Consider the following 17,414-nt stretch of genomic DNA (forward strand, 5'->3'; position numbering starts at 1 on the left):
CCAAAAACCAACTTCTTGCAAACTTTCAAAACCTCATTTTCAATCAAAACAAATCCTATGCCATTAATCACCAAACCTGCACTTTCCAACACAATATGTCTTTCTTCATTAACACATCTTCCACCATAACAATTATGCCTCATACCAACAATAATTGCATATACACTTCTCAAATCCAACAATAAAAACCATACCTTACCAATCCTAAACTTATATGCTTATGTCCTCAAATGATTAATCAATAATTCACTAAACCATCAACCAACCAGCAGCATCAATCAAACATATTTATTAGCTAGATACTAAACAATATACATACACATGCATTCCAACCTATCCTATGGTCATCTAGCCTAAGTTTTCACAAAACATTATATATTAAATGCAAGAAACCTAAACCATACCTTAGCTGATTTTCCATGTATTGTCCAAGGCAACTTACTAAAATAAACACAGCCCCAAAAAGTTCAATAAAACAGCTTCCTCCAAGTTCCGATATTCACAATTTCAAGCTCCAATTATTTATTCACAACCTAATACACATTCAGAATACATATATACCCAATTTAATGTTCAAAGCTCAAATTCAGTATAATTAAAATAGAATTATGGTATCCTCACCTTACCCAAGCTTCATATAAGCAAGAGTGAACATTTTCTTCAAGCTAATTGGATCCTAAAATATCAAAAAGTAAAGAAATTCAACACCCCTATAATATTTTTGAAAACCGGGGAAAGGAGTGGCTAAGATTAATTAATGGCTTAACTATGAAATTGTTCCATTAGAAATGTAGAGCTCGACGTGGTGGTCGTGTGGCCGCAAACAGTGCAGCGATCAGAGCTCGGATGGAGGAGTTACAGTGATTTAAAATCAACGTAAGGGTTAGGGGAAAATTTTCTCTTCTCCTCTCCCTGTTATGTTTTCAGCGCTGTTCTGCTGATTTGAGGAAGAAGAGAGGCTTTTGTTCATTTAAATGTTGGGCCGGTTGGGTCCACGGGCCCGATTTAATCGGTTCGGCCCATTCGGTCCAATCTTGGACTGAATTCTTTAAATTAGTGTCAAAATTCTCGTTTTGATGAGCTCTATCTTAATTTAATATAATATTCACATTTATAATTTTTTTATTAAAAATTAATTTATCAACTAATTATTTACTAATTTAACAGGTTTACATCATCAATTTTATGGCATGCAATAAAATGAGCCATTTTACTAAATCTGTCTACCACAACAAAAATGCTATCTTTACCTTTTTTTGTTCGAGGCAAACCAAGAACAAAATCCATAGAAATATCAACGCACAGAAGCATAGGAACAGGTAAAGGGACATACAAACTATGTGGGAAAGACTTAGATTTAGCCTATTTACATGCAATACACTTAGCACAAAATTTTGCAACATCTCTACGCATGCGTTGCTAGTAAAAATGTTCAGATAACACATCCGATGTCTTATGCACGCTAAAATAACCCATCAAACTCCCATTATGTGATTCAAGAACAAGTAAGTCCCTCATAGAACAAGCAGGCACACAAATTCTATTACCACAAAACAGAAAACTTTCATGTATATAAAATTTGTTAAATGCACTATGTTCACAAGAGGCATAAATAGCAGAAAAGTCAGAATTAATTAGTTACATACAACTCCTTTAAAAACTCAAATTCTAATAACTTAGAAGTAAGTGTAGTAATCAAAGCATACCTCCGAGATAAAGCATCAGCAACGACATTATCTTTACCTTGTTTAAAGGCAATCACATATGGGAATGTTTCAATAAATTCAAGTTTACCTTGTCCTTTTAAGTGCTTCAAAGATTCATGATCCGTGTGAATCACAAACTCCTTAGGTAAGAGGTAGTGTTTCCAAACCTCTAAAGCCCGAACCAAAGTATTAATTCTTTGTCATATGTTGAATATTTACACTGAGCTAAATTCAACTTTTCATTGAAGAAGGCAATGGCTCGTTTTTCCTGCATCAAAACAGCACCTATACCAATCCCAGAAGCATCACATTCAATCTCAAAGGTTTTATCAAAGTTAGGTAAAACAAGAACAGGAGCAGAACAGAAATAGTCTTTTAGGGTATGAAATGCAATTTCTTGTTCCCTTTTCCATTTAAATCCAACATCCTTTTTGATAACCTCTTTGAGAGGCGCAACAATGGTAAAAAATTTTTTTACAAATCTTCTGTAAAACCTAGCTAACCCATGAAAACTTCTTACCTCAGAAGCATTCTTAGGCGTTGGCCATTCACAAATAGCATTTACCTTTTCCTCATCAACTTTGATTTCACTCGCACTCACAATAAAACCAAGAAATATAACTCGATCAATACAAAAAGTGCACTTTTTAAGATTGGCATATAATTTTCTTTTCGAAACACTTCCAAAACAGTTGGAACATGTGACAAGTGGTCATCCAAACAAGTGCTATAACTGAGAATATCATCAAAATAAACAACAACAAATTTACCCAAAAATTCTCGCAAAACATGGTTCATTAGACATAAAAGTACTAGGTGCATTAGTTAACCCAAAAGGCATTACTAACCACTCATATAACCCATGTTTTGTTTTAAATTCAATCTTCCATTCATCCCCTGGTTTCATTCTAATTTGATGATACCCACTTTTCAAATCAATTTTAATGAATATACATGTACCATATAACTCATCAAGCATGTCATCTAACCTAAGGATATGATAATGATACTTTACCGTAATTTTATTAACTGCACGACAATTCACACACATTCACCAAGTACCATCCTTCTTTGGAACCAACAAAACTGGCACAGCACATGGACTCATACTCTCTCTAATGTGACATTTGGCTAATAACTCCTCCACTTGCCTTTGAAGCTCCTTTGTCTCTTCAGGATTACTCCTATAGGCTGGTCTATTAGGAATGCTAGCACCAAAAATAAAATTAATTTAGTGCTCAATCCCTCGTAATGGAGGCAAACCACGTGGCACGTCAGTAGAAAAGACATCGGCAAATTCTTGCAACAAAGAGACAAAGCTATTTGGCAAATTTGAGTTAAAGTCAGTGTCAGAGAATAAATTATCCTTAAACCGAACCATAAACAAAGTTTTGTTGCCTATTAAAACACTCTTTAAATCTCTCTCTTTTGCTACGAAACACAATTTGCTCTCAACTTTTTCAATTTTCTCTGTATTTGCACTACTCTCATGACATGGACTATTTTCTTTCTTTTCACTCATCTTTGCGCCTTTCGCTATATTCTTTTCTCTCATAGCCTCTTTTCTCTTAGATTTTTCTGTGAATTCACATCCCATGTTTCCCTTGGTATCCTGTTGAAGTTTCAACTGGTCAAGGTAAACCTCCTTAGGTGATAAAGGAGCAAGAGTGACCTTGCGACCATTAAAATCAAAGGAGAACTGATAAACCACTATTTTATGGTTTATCTTATGCTCAATTGAGTGGTTTTATCAACTCTTAACTCACTTATTCATACTATTCGCATATTTTACATTTTCCTTCCTGATTTTGTGTTATGATTGAAAACATGCTTTTTTGGTCTTATATTTGTTAATATTAATCCTCTTTTATTACCATTAGATGCCGTGATATGTGTGTTAAGTGATTTCAGGGATTACAGGGCATGAATGGCTCAGAGGATGGAAATGAAGCATGCAAAAGTGGAAGGAATACAAGAAGTTGAAGAAATTGCTAAGCTGTCCAGCCGGACCTCTTCGCACTCAAACGACCATAACTTGAGCTACAGAGGTCCAAATGAGATGGTTTCAGTTGCGTTGGAAATCTAACATCTGGGGCTTCGCAATAATATATGATTTGCCATAGCTACCCTGACGCCAGGTGACACAAACGCGTAGATCACGCGGCCGCGTGACCTGGCAGGAACACAACCCACACTAACGCGTGGACGACGCCTCCGCGTCACTCTTCTGCGACCTGTACGGACTAGAAAGTACTGGGAGTGATTTCTGGGCTGTTTTTGACCCAGTTTTCAGCCCAGAACACACAAATTAGAGGCTATAAAGTGAGGGAATGTATCCATTCATAATCATGCTTTCATAATTCACTTTTCATGTTTTAGATGTTGTTTTTAGAGAGAGAGGTTCTCTCCTCTCTCTTAGGATTTAGAAATTAGGATTTTTAGAAATTAGGATTTAGGACTTCTCTTAGTTTTAGGAGTGACTCTCGATCCCATGTTCAATGTTCTTTTACTTTATATTTATCTCTTATTTTCAGACAATTGAATGCTTGCTTATATTAGTTATGTTGCCAATTTGGCCTATGCCACTTTCATGATGATTTTCTTATTTAATGATATTTGAGGTATTTCAGTCTATGATTGTTCCTTTTTATTATCCCCAATCTAAAGATATTGTTATTCCAGTAGATTTAATTTCTTTTCCTTTTGGTCTTGGTTAAGAAATCAGTAACGCAGGAGTTACCTCAACTCAATATAATTGATAATTGTTATCTATGCTAATTGAATTGAACTTCAATAATCCCAACCTTTTCTTAGGAAATAAATAGGATTCGAAGATCAAACTAATTAGTCGCTTGACTTTCCTTTGCTTTAGTAAAGGTCAAGTAAGTGGAATTAAGATTCAACTCTCATTATTATTGATAAGGATAACAAAGTCTGAACTTCCAATTTCTCATATATTGCCAAAAGTTTGCTTTACAATATTTATTTATTTTAATTGTCATTTAAATTATTTGCCATATTTATTCCTCATTCCCAAAACCCCAATTTTACCTTTTTCATAGCCAATAATAAGAACATACATCCCTGCAATTCCTTGAAAAGACAACCCGAGGTTTAAATACTTCGGTTATCAATTTATTTAGGGGTTTGTTACTTGTGACAACCAAAACGTTTGCACGAAAGGATTTTTGTTGGTTTAGAAACTATATCTACAACGTGACTATTTTTATAAAATTCTTTACTTGCAAAAATCCTAACATCAAAATGGCGTCGTTGCCGGGGAATTGCAAACGTGTGCCTTATTATTGGTTATTGTAAATATTTTTTATAAATATATATATATATATATATTTTCTTTTACTTGTTTATTTGTTTCTCCTTTTCCCCCCTTATTTCTGATAACTACTATGAATTCTCACCCCTCTCGCTTTGAGTTTGGTTCTAACTTTGTTGAAGGAAATAGAAACCACAGCAGGAATATGCATCAAGGTCAGACCAATCAAGGATGGATGGAGCCAAGAGGATCTAATCAACCCTTTAGGCAACAACACCCTCCAAGATATCATGGACAACGACCATTCTACAATGCATACCCAGCTGAAAGATATGGTGGACAACCTTGTAACTACCAACAAGCCCCATCACGTGCCTATAGACCATCCTCTCAACATAACCTCGAACCACCACACTCACAAGCTTCTCTTCACCATTCGCCATCATACGATCCTTATCCACCCCAACACCAATCCAATTACTCCCAAGAACCACCACTCCCCCATACACCATACCCATATCCATCAAAGCCAGAATCACAGGTTCGCCTTGAAGAATCAATAAAACAATTTACTGCGACCCTTCATCAACTGGAGCAAGCAATAATTCAATTATCTTCCAGACGTTCAAACACTCAATAGACTCCCATGGCTTCATGTGGAGAATCTAATGAAGAACACAGCACGAAGAAGACACTAGAAGCTCCAGTGAACAGTATAGAGCATAACTTCGTACTAGAACAAGTAGAGGAAGCTGTCATTGCAGAAGAAGAAGAGTTGGTTGAAGATTTAGGAGATGCCGAACCGCCACCAGAATCTAGAGTTATGGAGAATTCCGTCAAGGATGTTACAATTGATGCTGATGAGGATTTTGCACCGCCTCCACTGCAAATATCTCATGAAGAACTAAACGGAATAACCCAGGACGCAGGCTTCCTTGATGATGATGATCGCGAGTCCTGCTCTCTTAGTGACGAACTTGCATCCGCAAGTGAATTCTTTGAGACAGAAGAATCTTCCCCGAATGAATATGAAGATGATGCTAAGTTAGATTTTTCTCAACCTCCAATATATGACTTGAGCGATGATGAGGGAGAAATTGAAGACTCTGATCAAGATATGGTTGAAGTGGAAGAATTCACAGAAGATTATAAGGGAGTAGAACTTACAGAACCATTGGAAACACCTATCCCACGGCCATTACCACCAATTACAAACTACAAGTGGGTAACACCTTTGCCTTTTATCTTTACTTTTCCACTTGAATATGGTTTACTTGAAACAGATGGCCAGCTTAGAGCTCTCTGCGGTTTTAAGAGGAAAAGGGAAATGGCTCGTACTCATAGCTGGTGCACAAGGTTCAATAAGGTTCCACACTTTAACTCGAAGTGCACGGATTGGTATCATGCTCAATTGAATGGATCACGAAGAACATTTGGTCACCATGGTGAGAATCTACTTTTTAAACCACCCGGATGGAATCATGTAGATCAAGATAGAGGCGGATTTAAAAGCAAAGCTTGGGATCACGGATCCTATCCTGAATTCATCATCCCGGGAGCCTGAAAATTTGTTTGAAGCAGCTCAGAAGCTTTACATGCCTAGTTTGGGACCCCGGAGGCTATTGGCATTCCAAGCATTGGTGGAGATTTCTGGATGAATTTAAACATAAGCCGCGATAACAGGAAGCTCAACCAATGTCCAACTTAAGGACTTTAACTAAAAGTGCTAGGTGGGAGACAACCCACCATGGTATGATCGTTCCTTTTTCATTTTTATTTAGTTTTATTTGTTTTCAAGTTGTATTTTATTTTTCATTTAACCTGGAATTACTCATAACATTCATATCATTTTGCATTCTGCATACTGCATAAAAAAACAACAAAAAAATAATTTTCGCACGAGACGCGGTAGCGTCGCTGACGCGTCCGCGTCACATGTGCGTTGTGAAGAAGAGAAATCGAACAGAGAGTCACGCAAGAGCGTGGCTGGAGGCGTGCCAGTGGCACAAATCGTCCCAAGCGATCGCGTTGCTGACGCATCCGCGTCACATGGGAATAATGGCCTCCCACGCGACCGCGTGACCCACGCGGCCGCGTGCCCTGATTTTTGACGTAAAAAGAGTGCACAATGAATTATTGTGCGAGAGTGGTGCTGGATTGATGCTGAACGCACAATTCTACCCACACGGATGCATGGCTCACGCGTCCGCGTCATTCCCTTCTAAAGCCCACTCACGCAATCGCATGCCCCACGCGATTGCGTCACCCAATATTTGGCAATTAATGATTTTGAACAGAGAGTTGTGCCAGCATGAGGCTGCCCTCGCGCCAGTAGCATAGAACGGGTCACGCGACCGCGTGACCGACGCGATTGCGTTAATCAGTATAAGCGCAAGTCGAGCGACCGCGTGCCCCACGCGACCGCGTCGATTGCGCTGCACAGCTTATCCTAATTTGCCAAATATCTTATCTTTTCTTCCCCAATCCTAATTTTCCCCCCTCCTTTCTTCTTTACTTCTTCTTCCCTTCTTTCTCTTCTCATTCTTTTTATCTTTCATTTTATTTTACTTAATTTATTTGCATATTTCATTCATTGCATTTTAATTTAGTGCATATTTTTTCTTTTCTTTTCTAATTTCATTATTTTTCCTTTGGTGTTAAAATTTTCTTATTTAGTTGTTGCACCTTCTCTTGAATTATTTTGGGTGCTTAGTAACTTGTTTTATTCTGGTTAGGTAATATTATTTAAATCAATGCCTATCTTTTATACCTGTATTAATTTTGCATTGACATGAATTTACATTACCTCTTCTTACCCACACTCTCCCTAATTGTTGCAAAATTTTGCACCACTAGCATGCCATGGCTTCTATTGTTTTCTCACTTACATGTTGTAGCTACCATGTAATTGAGACCCTTATTATTTGGCATTAACCTACCTATACTGTATTTATTTTCCTATCTTTATTTCTGGGTTACTCTTCTTCCCTTTTTTCTTTCAGGATGGCCACCCAGAAGAGAACTGGAAGACGTTCACATGGGGAGACAGGCAAGTCCATCTGCACAATCTTTGGAGTAAAGCATCAGTTGAAACAACTCGTCCACCTGCACATCTCAGCATGCACCGACGACGGTGCAATCTTTAAGTGTGGGGAGGTCGATACCGATCTCCGTGGGTTAGTACCTTTCTGTTTCAACACCAATGTTTAAATTTTCTTTGTTAAATTAGTTGTTGCATTTGCATGTATTGCATGTTTATTTGATTTTGTGCATTTAGTTACTACTTGGTTGAAGTAATATTTTCTTTTTCAAGAAATTTTTATAGTATTTCACTAATTTAAATTGAAAATTTTTTGTTAAACTTGTTTGAAGTTGTATTTGGAACATGGTTTTTGAGCCAAAGAACACACAACCTGTGAGATTTTGAGCTTATTTACATGGTTACATTATTTAACCATAAATTTTTATTCTTGTGTGTTTTCTTCTCTGTAATTGTAATCTTTGCTTTGTTCCATTCTATATGTCCAATATTTAATATATTTACATGCTTGCATATGATTGAGGCCATTGTTTGATTCTAGCTCACTTATCCCAAAATTAGCCTACCTTTTACATCACCCTTGTTAGCCCCCTTGAGCCTTTAATTCCCTCTTATTCTATAAACCACAACACTAGCCTTAAGCAGAAAAACAAATTTAAAATTTCAAGTTGAATCCTTGGTTAGCTTAAGATAGAAATTATGTAATTGTTTAAATGTGGGAAACCTATTGGGAACATGGATGATAAAAACAAAGGGTAGGAAGTTGAAAAGAATGAAATAATTCAAAATAAAATTTTTGGGAAGCATGCTCATGTGAAATCAAAATAATTGAATTAACATGTGCATTTAAAAAAAAATTTAATTCAGTATTTGAATAAAGGGGATACAAAAGAATTTCCCAAATGCAAAATAAAGCAATGCACATGGGGCAAAATTATAACTAATACATGAGCATGTAACATCAAAGTGGGAAAAATATGGGAGAATAGGTAAAGAAGCTTTGCTTTACAAAGTATGTATGTTAGGTGAGATCTTAGACTAATCAATGATTCACTTAATTAGCTCACTTAGCCTTGTATATATATCCCTACCTTTACCTCAGCCCCATTACAACCCTAAAAAGACCTCATGATGTTTGCATTAGTATACTAAATATTTGTTGATTGGTTAGATGAAGGACAAAGTTTTAGAAAGTACGATTAGAGAAGAGTAGAGAGATTGACCCTAGACACTTGAGAGATTTGAGCGCATATACACTACCAGTGAGGGTTCAATGCTTGGTTCTATGTTCCCTGCTTTCATGAGCTATCTTCTTACAAGTTTACTTGTTTTCACTATATGATTTGAATTAGTGAAATCTGATTTATGTTTGTCTTGGAGAACTTATTTATTTTTAACCAAGTAGGTAGAAACATTTTGTATTTAGTTGCATTCATAGGTTGCATCTCATACATTCTATTATTCCTCTTCATCTCTTTATAGTTTCTCTTGAGCTTAGCATGAGGACATGCTATTGTTTAAGTGTGGGGAGGTTGATAAACCACTATTTTATGGTTTATCTTATGCTCAATTGAGTGGTTTTATCAACTCTTTACTCACTTATTCATACTATTCGCATGTTTTACATTTTCCTTCCTGATTTTGTGCTATGATTGAAAACATGCTTCTTTAGTCTTATATTTGTTAATATTAATCCTCTTTTATTACCATTAGATGCCGTGATATGTGTGTTAAGTGATTTCAGGGATTACAGGGTATGAATGGCTCAGAAGATGGAAAGGAAGCATGCAAAAGTGGAAGGAATACAAGAAGTTGAAGAAATTGCTAAGTTGTCCAGCCTGACCTCTTCACACTCAAATGACCATAACTTGAGCTATAGAGGTCCAAATGAGATGGTTCTAGTTGCGTTGGAAAGCTAACGTTCGGGGCTTCGCAACGATATATGATTTGCCATAACTGCCCTGATGCCAAGTGACACGAACGCGTGGATCACGCGGCCGCGTGACCTGGCAGGAACACAACCCACACTAATGCGTGGACGACGCCTCCGTGTCACTCTTCCGCGACCTGTACGGACCAGAAAGCACTGGGAGTGATTTTTGGGCTATTTTTGACCCAGTTTTCAGCCCAGAACACACAGATTAGAGGCTATAAAGTGAGGGAATGCATCCATTCATAATCATGCTTTCATAATTCACTTTTCATGTTTTAGATGTAGTTTTTAGAGAGAAAGGTTCTCTCCTCTCTCTTAGGATTTAGAAATTAGGATTTTTAGAAATTAGGATTTAGGACTTCTCTTAGTTTTAGGAGTGACTTTCGATCCAAGGTTCAATGTTCTTTTACTTTATATTTATCTCTTATTTTCAGACATTGAATGCTTGCTTGTATTAGTTATGTTGCCAATTTGGCCTATGCCACTTTCATGATGATTTTCTTATTTAATGATATTTGAGGTATTTCATTCTATGATTGTTCCTTTTTATTATCCCCAATCTGAAGATATTGTTATTCCAGCAGATTTAATTTCTTTTCCTTTTGGTCTTGGTTAAGAAATCAGTAACTCAGGAGTTACCTCAACTCAATATAATTGATAATTGTTATCTATGCTAATTGAATTGAACTTCAATAATCCCAACCTTTTCTTAGGAAATAAATAGGATTCGAAGATCAAACTAATTAGTCGCTTGACTTTCCTTTGCTTTAGTAAAGGTCAAGTAAGTGGAATTAAGATTCAACTCTCATTATTATTGATAAGGATAACAAAGTCTGAACTTCCAATTTCTCATGCCTTGCCAAAAGTTTGCATTACAGTATTTATTTATTTTAATTGTCATTTAAATTATTTGCCATATTTATTCCTCATTCCCAAAACCCCAATTTTACCTTTTTTATTGCCAATAATAAGAACATACCTCCCTGCAATTCCTTGAGAAGACGACCTAAGATTTAAATACTTCGGTTATCAATTTATTTAGGGGTTTGTTACTTGTGACAACCAAAACGTTTGCACGAAATGATTTTTTTGGTTTAGAAACTATATCTACAACGCGACTATTTTTATAAAATTCTTTACTAGCAAAAATCCTAACGTCAAGAACCGATTCGTGTGATCATCATGAAATGCTCGATGGTCGAACTGCTAAGGTCTCCCAAATAATAAATGACAAGCTTGCATTGGCACCACATCATACAATACCTCATTAACATACTTTCCAACAGAGAATGCAATTGTCGCCTGTTTGTCAACCTTGATCTCTCCACTATCATTCAACCACTACAACGTATATAGTTTAGGATGTCAAACACATGTCAAACTTAATTTCTCCACCATAAGTGTCCTAGCCACATTAGTCCAACTCCCGCCATCAATAATCAAACTACATACTTTTCCACCCACCAAGTATCTAGTGTGAAAAAGATTTTGGCGTTACTCTAGGCTATCTTCTTTCACCTATAAATTCAAAACACGTATAACAACAAGAGATTCACCATGGACTGCATACTCAACATCACCATCAGAATAATCCTCCAAAGATGGCATACTATTATGATCAAAATCATCACCATGATCAGAATCAGACACAATATCATCTCCTCTAATAACCATCAATCTCATGTTTGGGCAATCACTAGCATAATGACCCATATCATGACACTTGAAGTATTTAATATCTCGATGCCTAGAAGTAGCAGAAGAAGAGTTAGAATTACCTTTCTTCTTCATAGCATCAAACAACGCATTGGGTTCAACACCCTTAGTCTTTGTTGTATCAGCATTACGAGACTCCCACTTTAGATTAGCATGAGATAATCCTCTTGGTGCTCTTATTTGTTGTTGCCTCTCCACCTTCACTGCCATACTGACCAAATCCTCCATCTCTACATAATGATGTAACTCCACCACATCAGCAATTACTCTATTCAAACCACCCACAAATAGTGTCATAGTAACCTCAGTGCCCTCTTCTATGTTGGCCGTAATAATAAGCATCTCCATTTCTTTATGGTAGTCTTCAACAGACTTAGAGCCTTGAGTCAGCCGATGTAACTTCTGATGCACTTTCCTGTAGTAGTACGAAGGCACAAATCTTTTCTTTATGAGGCGCTTCATAAGATTCCAAGACTCTACAAGGTGATCATCATTCTGCCGTCTTGTCTTCACTAGTTCATCCCACCAAAGCAAGGTATAGTCAAAGAATACAACTGCTGCCAACCAAACCTTCTTTGCCTCAGAGTAATTATGACAAGAAAAAATTCTTTCCACCTTTCGTTCCCACTCCAAATAAACTCCAGGATCATTTCTCCCTTTGAATGGTGCTATTTACATCTTTATGGCATTGATATTGCTATCTTGATGTTTATGTTGAGGTGTTATAACCCCATCAGAGTCATCATCAGAAGGTATATGATTCTGACACCGATTCCAGAAAGGCCCTTGTTCAGTATTCTTGGATAGTGTCTGTGTCACCTCTTGTCTCCATGTTTCCAACTCAGTCAAGCGATTAGTTAAGTGTTGAATGACCCTTTGTATCAACTCCATGTCAACCAAAGCATCTTCGAAATGAGCTTCTATAACAATGAATCTGTAACAAAAATGTTATAGAAAGGACCTCACAATCACTCTCTCACGTGTTTTATTCAAGGATGGACACTCGTGTTTATTCTCAAAATTGGCTTTTACCCTCTATTGAACTTACTACTCTTATCTTTTATTACTCTTGAATATTTTTTACTGTTGTATTTTAGAAATCAAATAAAAAATAAAAGATAGAGAAAACCTGACGCAACGATAAGAAAAAAAGATGAAAAGAAAAAAAAAGACAAAGACACAGAAGACAAAAAGATAAGAATAATAAAAAAATAAAAATAATAAGAATAAGAATAATAATAACTTATTAAATGTTTTTTCAGATTATTTTTTTATTGAATAAGGAAAATAAGAAGACAACGCTTCTTTTTGTGTTTTTTTTTTTACTTTGCGTAAGTGGTACTTTGTTAGCTTTAAAGTGTGTATTTTTTCTTATTTTTTGGTATTCAAAATGTGTTGGCAAAAGAAAAAAATTTACTAATAATAAAAAGAAATTTCAAGGTGTGTATTCTTTTTTTTAGTACTCAAAATGTGTTGGCAAAAAAAATTATTAATAATAAGAAAAAGATAATAAATTAATAAAAAAATGAATGAAAAAAAAAAGTCGAAAAAAATAATGATAAACACAGAAGCAGTAAGGACAGAAAAAAATATTAGAAAAAGGAATTAAAAAAAAGAAAAGAACAAAGAAAACAATAATAAAAAAAAGAACCAGACGTAAGGATAAATTTACTATGCATGGCTGGAATTTTTTTTTGTTTAAATTTATTTAGAACACAAGAAGAGTAAACATAGACTAATGAAAATTAATCTAATACCTGAAATCTGATACTAAATGATACGGAACGTAACCCAAGATAAGATAGAAGATCAAAGAAAGGGATTCTTTTACCTCAATTTAATTTCCTGATACAACAGTTAAAAGAATCATTCTACCTCACCTGTTCACACTCAAATTTCTCAAGAAAATTCAAAAAATTTCATTCATCAAAATTAAGAAAAAAGTGGTTACTAGGTTTTAGAAGGTTTTTATACCTCTTAAATTTAAAATCCTAACTCATAAGTCCACTAAAATAAAAAAAAAAATGGGCCAAATCATAATTGTGCCTAAAACAAACTAACAACTAATGAGAGTTTTCAATGTATCTTATAAAATAGTAAGACGTTTGACTTTAATAATCGTTAATCATTATCTTACCCAATTTTTAATACATCTCTTAAACATATAATTTAGCCATATTTAAAAACCTTCTTTTATTCTCTTAGTTGTTGTTCTTATAATTAAATCAATTGGTATATAATAATTCTCAATTTATTCCACAGAACTCCTATCAATTCATATTTTAAATTTGCATGCATATATTACAAATGGAGAATAGGACAACACACAACAGCAAGTATAACAACAAAGACGAATTTCAGCAAGCTGCGCCGATGATTCATTTTTTCTTTTAACTTTGGATGCACAAGCACTATTTGATGTCTTGATTCTCTGAAGTTCCATGTGCATGTTTATATATATATATAGCACAAAGGCAAGCATAATATGGATAATGCGTTAATAAGATTATTTACGTTTTTATTTGGACAAAAATGTCTAATATTTTTTAGAATAATATTAAACATTTAAATATTTTTATAAATTAAGTTCAATTAAGTTAAATAATAAAATTTAAAATATTATTAATCATAATAAATTTTTATTATATTAAATTAATTTAATTAAATTTAATTAATAAAAATATTTAAATTTTTTATATTATTCTATTTTTTATTATATTTTATCACACATTAATTAGAATTGATTGGTATAATTAAATAAGGAGAATATGAATATTGCATTAATAAGATAATATGGATAATTCATTAATAATAAAATGAATTATTTAAATTCAAACTGATCCAAATAAAATTATATATTTAATTTAATATAAATTAAAAATTAATTAAAACCGATTTTGATTTTATTAGTTTCTATTTTTAACGAATCACATTAATTATAGCGGATTTCAAATATATTTATTAAAACTATTTTAATTTAATTCAAATCGCACAATGTAATATAATATTATTATTTTATTATTAAATTAAAAATTTTATTTATAATATGTTTACTTTTTACAATTTTATCTTATATTATCCATGTATTATCATTATTATTTAGTGAGCATTTTGTGAATATCAAATTAGATTAAATTGGATTCGATTGATTTAAGGGAGTGGATCCTCTTCAGTGGAAAAAAATTGGATGATATCCAGTAAAAGATCTCACCCTTTATTGCATTCTTTCTCTCATTTATTTCTAATCTCACTTATAGAATTAAAGTTGAAAGATTACACTTTATTCATTAAAAATAAAATCGAATTGATTGAGTCCAAACTCCAATAAATTATATACTTTAAATCGAATCAATTTTTTCTCTAAACGCATGTGAGATTAATTTTAGTTATTTATATTTTTTGAAGAAAAAGTCTAGGGTCAGCAACTTTATTAAATTCTGTTCAGCATATAATTAATAAGAAAAAATGAGCCATTAGATAAAATCTCATACTATTAAAATTATTATTAATGACTATCTAATGACTACAAGTCACAAAAATTATTGCCTCCTAGCATTTTTCTTTTTTGAATATTACTAAACTTTCTTGCCTAAATCTATCATATTCAAGGCTAACAACAATAATATTAATAATAATAATATTTTGAGACATTTTACCAATTCTCCTAGAATATAAATTCTTACTCAATATTTGATGATAATTACTTATTTATTTTTTATTTTATATATTTTTTCTGTCTTTTTTATTTGTCTTATGACGAATAATTAATATGATGAGAAAATCATTCTTTTTACATGATGTATATAAAAATTTCTCTACTTTTTATAGATATCTTTTCCAGAACTTTTGAAATTATCCCCTAATTTAATTATATGTAATGCTTTTAAAATATTTCAATTCTAATTCTGACCTTTTTTCAAAATTTCAATTTTGGATCGACCTCTTTTAAAATAAAAACAATTCATAAAGTGATAAAGTGAATTATTAGTCACTTTTAAAATTAGGATTGTAAAATTTATATATAATAGAAATTATAAATTTAATAATAATTGTTAATCTGAATAATTGGCTATCTTTTTTGCTTTTTGATAAACGCTTGTCACAATAGAAAACGATTGGGGAACAAAGGATCTTTACAAAAAGCTCTTATGCCATCTTTCTTTGTTTTTAAGACTTTTCATACTCATTTAATATTGGAAACTAATGGTAAACTGTTATTGGTGGCAACGACAATGGAGTTAGAGTAAGAGAAGAAAAAGGAGGTATTATATATTTTGGATTTAATAATATTTTTTATTCAAAAAAATAGTAAATCACAAAAAAAGATTGTATCATGAAAAGATGCATTTTAATAAAATTGTAAAAAAATGAAAAAAATTTATTGTATGTTATTGTTCTTATATATTATAGAAAAATAATATTACCTATTTATACTAATTATTAAACTAAGGAAAAGTATAGGAGGTCAGCAGTTTTATTGAATTTTGGCCAGTATGTAACCAGCAGAAAAATGTGAGCCATTGAATGAAATCTCACACCAATCTCACACCATCAAATCATCATTGATGGCTAATTGATGGCTAACAATTACAAAAATTATTGGCCCCTAACATTGCTCTTAAACTAATTTTAAATTTTAAAATAAGATAAAATAATCAGAATCTATAGATGATTCTGTTAAAAAAGATGACCATAAATAACAAAAAAAAAAGAAGAAATAAGCATAACAAATAATAAAATAAAAATTTAATACATTTCGATTAATAAAATTATTGAAATATAATTGGTTCAAGTGGTGGGTTTGGCACAACAGCAGAAGCCGGATTCACCGTTAGGTTGTAGGACGCATTTTCCAATCGTATAGCCAAGTTTCTTGCAGTATCCATCACAATTTCTAAAGAACTGATTGCATGGTCCCAAACAATGCTGAGAATCAGTATTCAAACCTACATCCCACAATAATTTTTCATTAACAAACCAGTATAATTATATTGCATATGGAAACAGGGTTGAAATAATAAATTTCAATATTCATATTTTAAATTTTAATTTTACATACGTACCATTGCAAATGGAGAATAAGACAGCTACAAGTGTGACTGCAAAGATGAATTTCAGCAAGCTGCGCTGACTCATTTTTTCTTTAACTTTGGTTGTACAGCACTACTTGATGTTTTCATTGTTTGCGGTGCCATGTTTATATAACACAAATTCATGCTTTAATTACATTTTTATTTGGACAAAAAAATCAACATTTTTTATTGCATTTGATCTCACAATAATTATATATATATAAGATATAGAATATTTGATGATTTTCTTTTTATTTGTCTCACATTAATTTCATACTAATCTGAGATATCGCTAACGTTAGGAAAAAAGAAAATCTAAATTTATCTTATTTAATATTTATTAATTATAATAATAAATTAATAAATATTAAATAAAATAAATTTAGATTATTTTAAGTGATTCTTTTGTTTCTTAAACATTATTGTTGAAATATTATTACTTTGTTATATTTAGTTTATTTGATTGATATAATCAGGGATTACTTCCGTTTTTATTTAGACTAAAATAATATAATTTTTTTATTATATTAATAGGGTAATATGAATAATTTTTTATTGCATTTTATTGCTTCAATTGAGATATTTTCGGACTATAATATTTTTCAAACAAATAATTAATGAAACACTCATCTATACCTTCTCATTTTAAGTACATTTATACATAAAAAAAGAG

The sequence above is a fragment of the Arachis hypogaea genome, chromosome 9 (genome assembly GCF_003086295.3).
Source record: "Arachis hypogaea cultivar Tifrunner chromosome 9, arahy.Tifrunner.gnm2.J5K5, whole genome shotgun sequence".
In the NCBI taxonomy this organism is placed as follows: domain Eukaryota; kingdom Viridiplantae; phylum Streptophyta; class Magnoliopsida; order Fabales; family Fabaceae; genus Arachis; species Arachis hypogaea.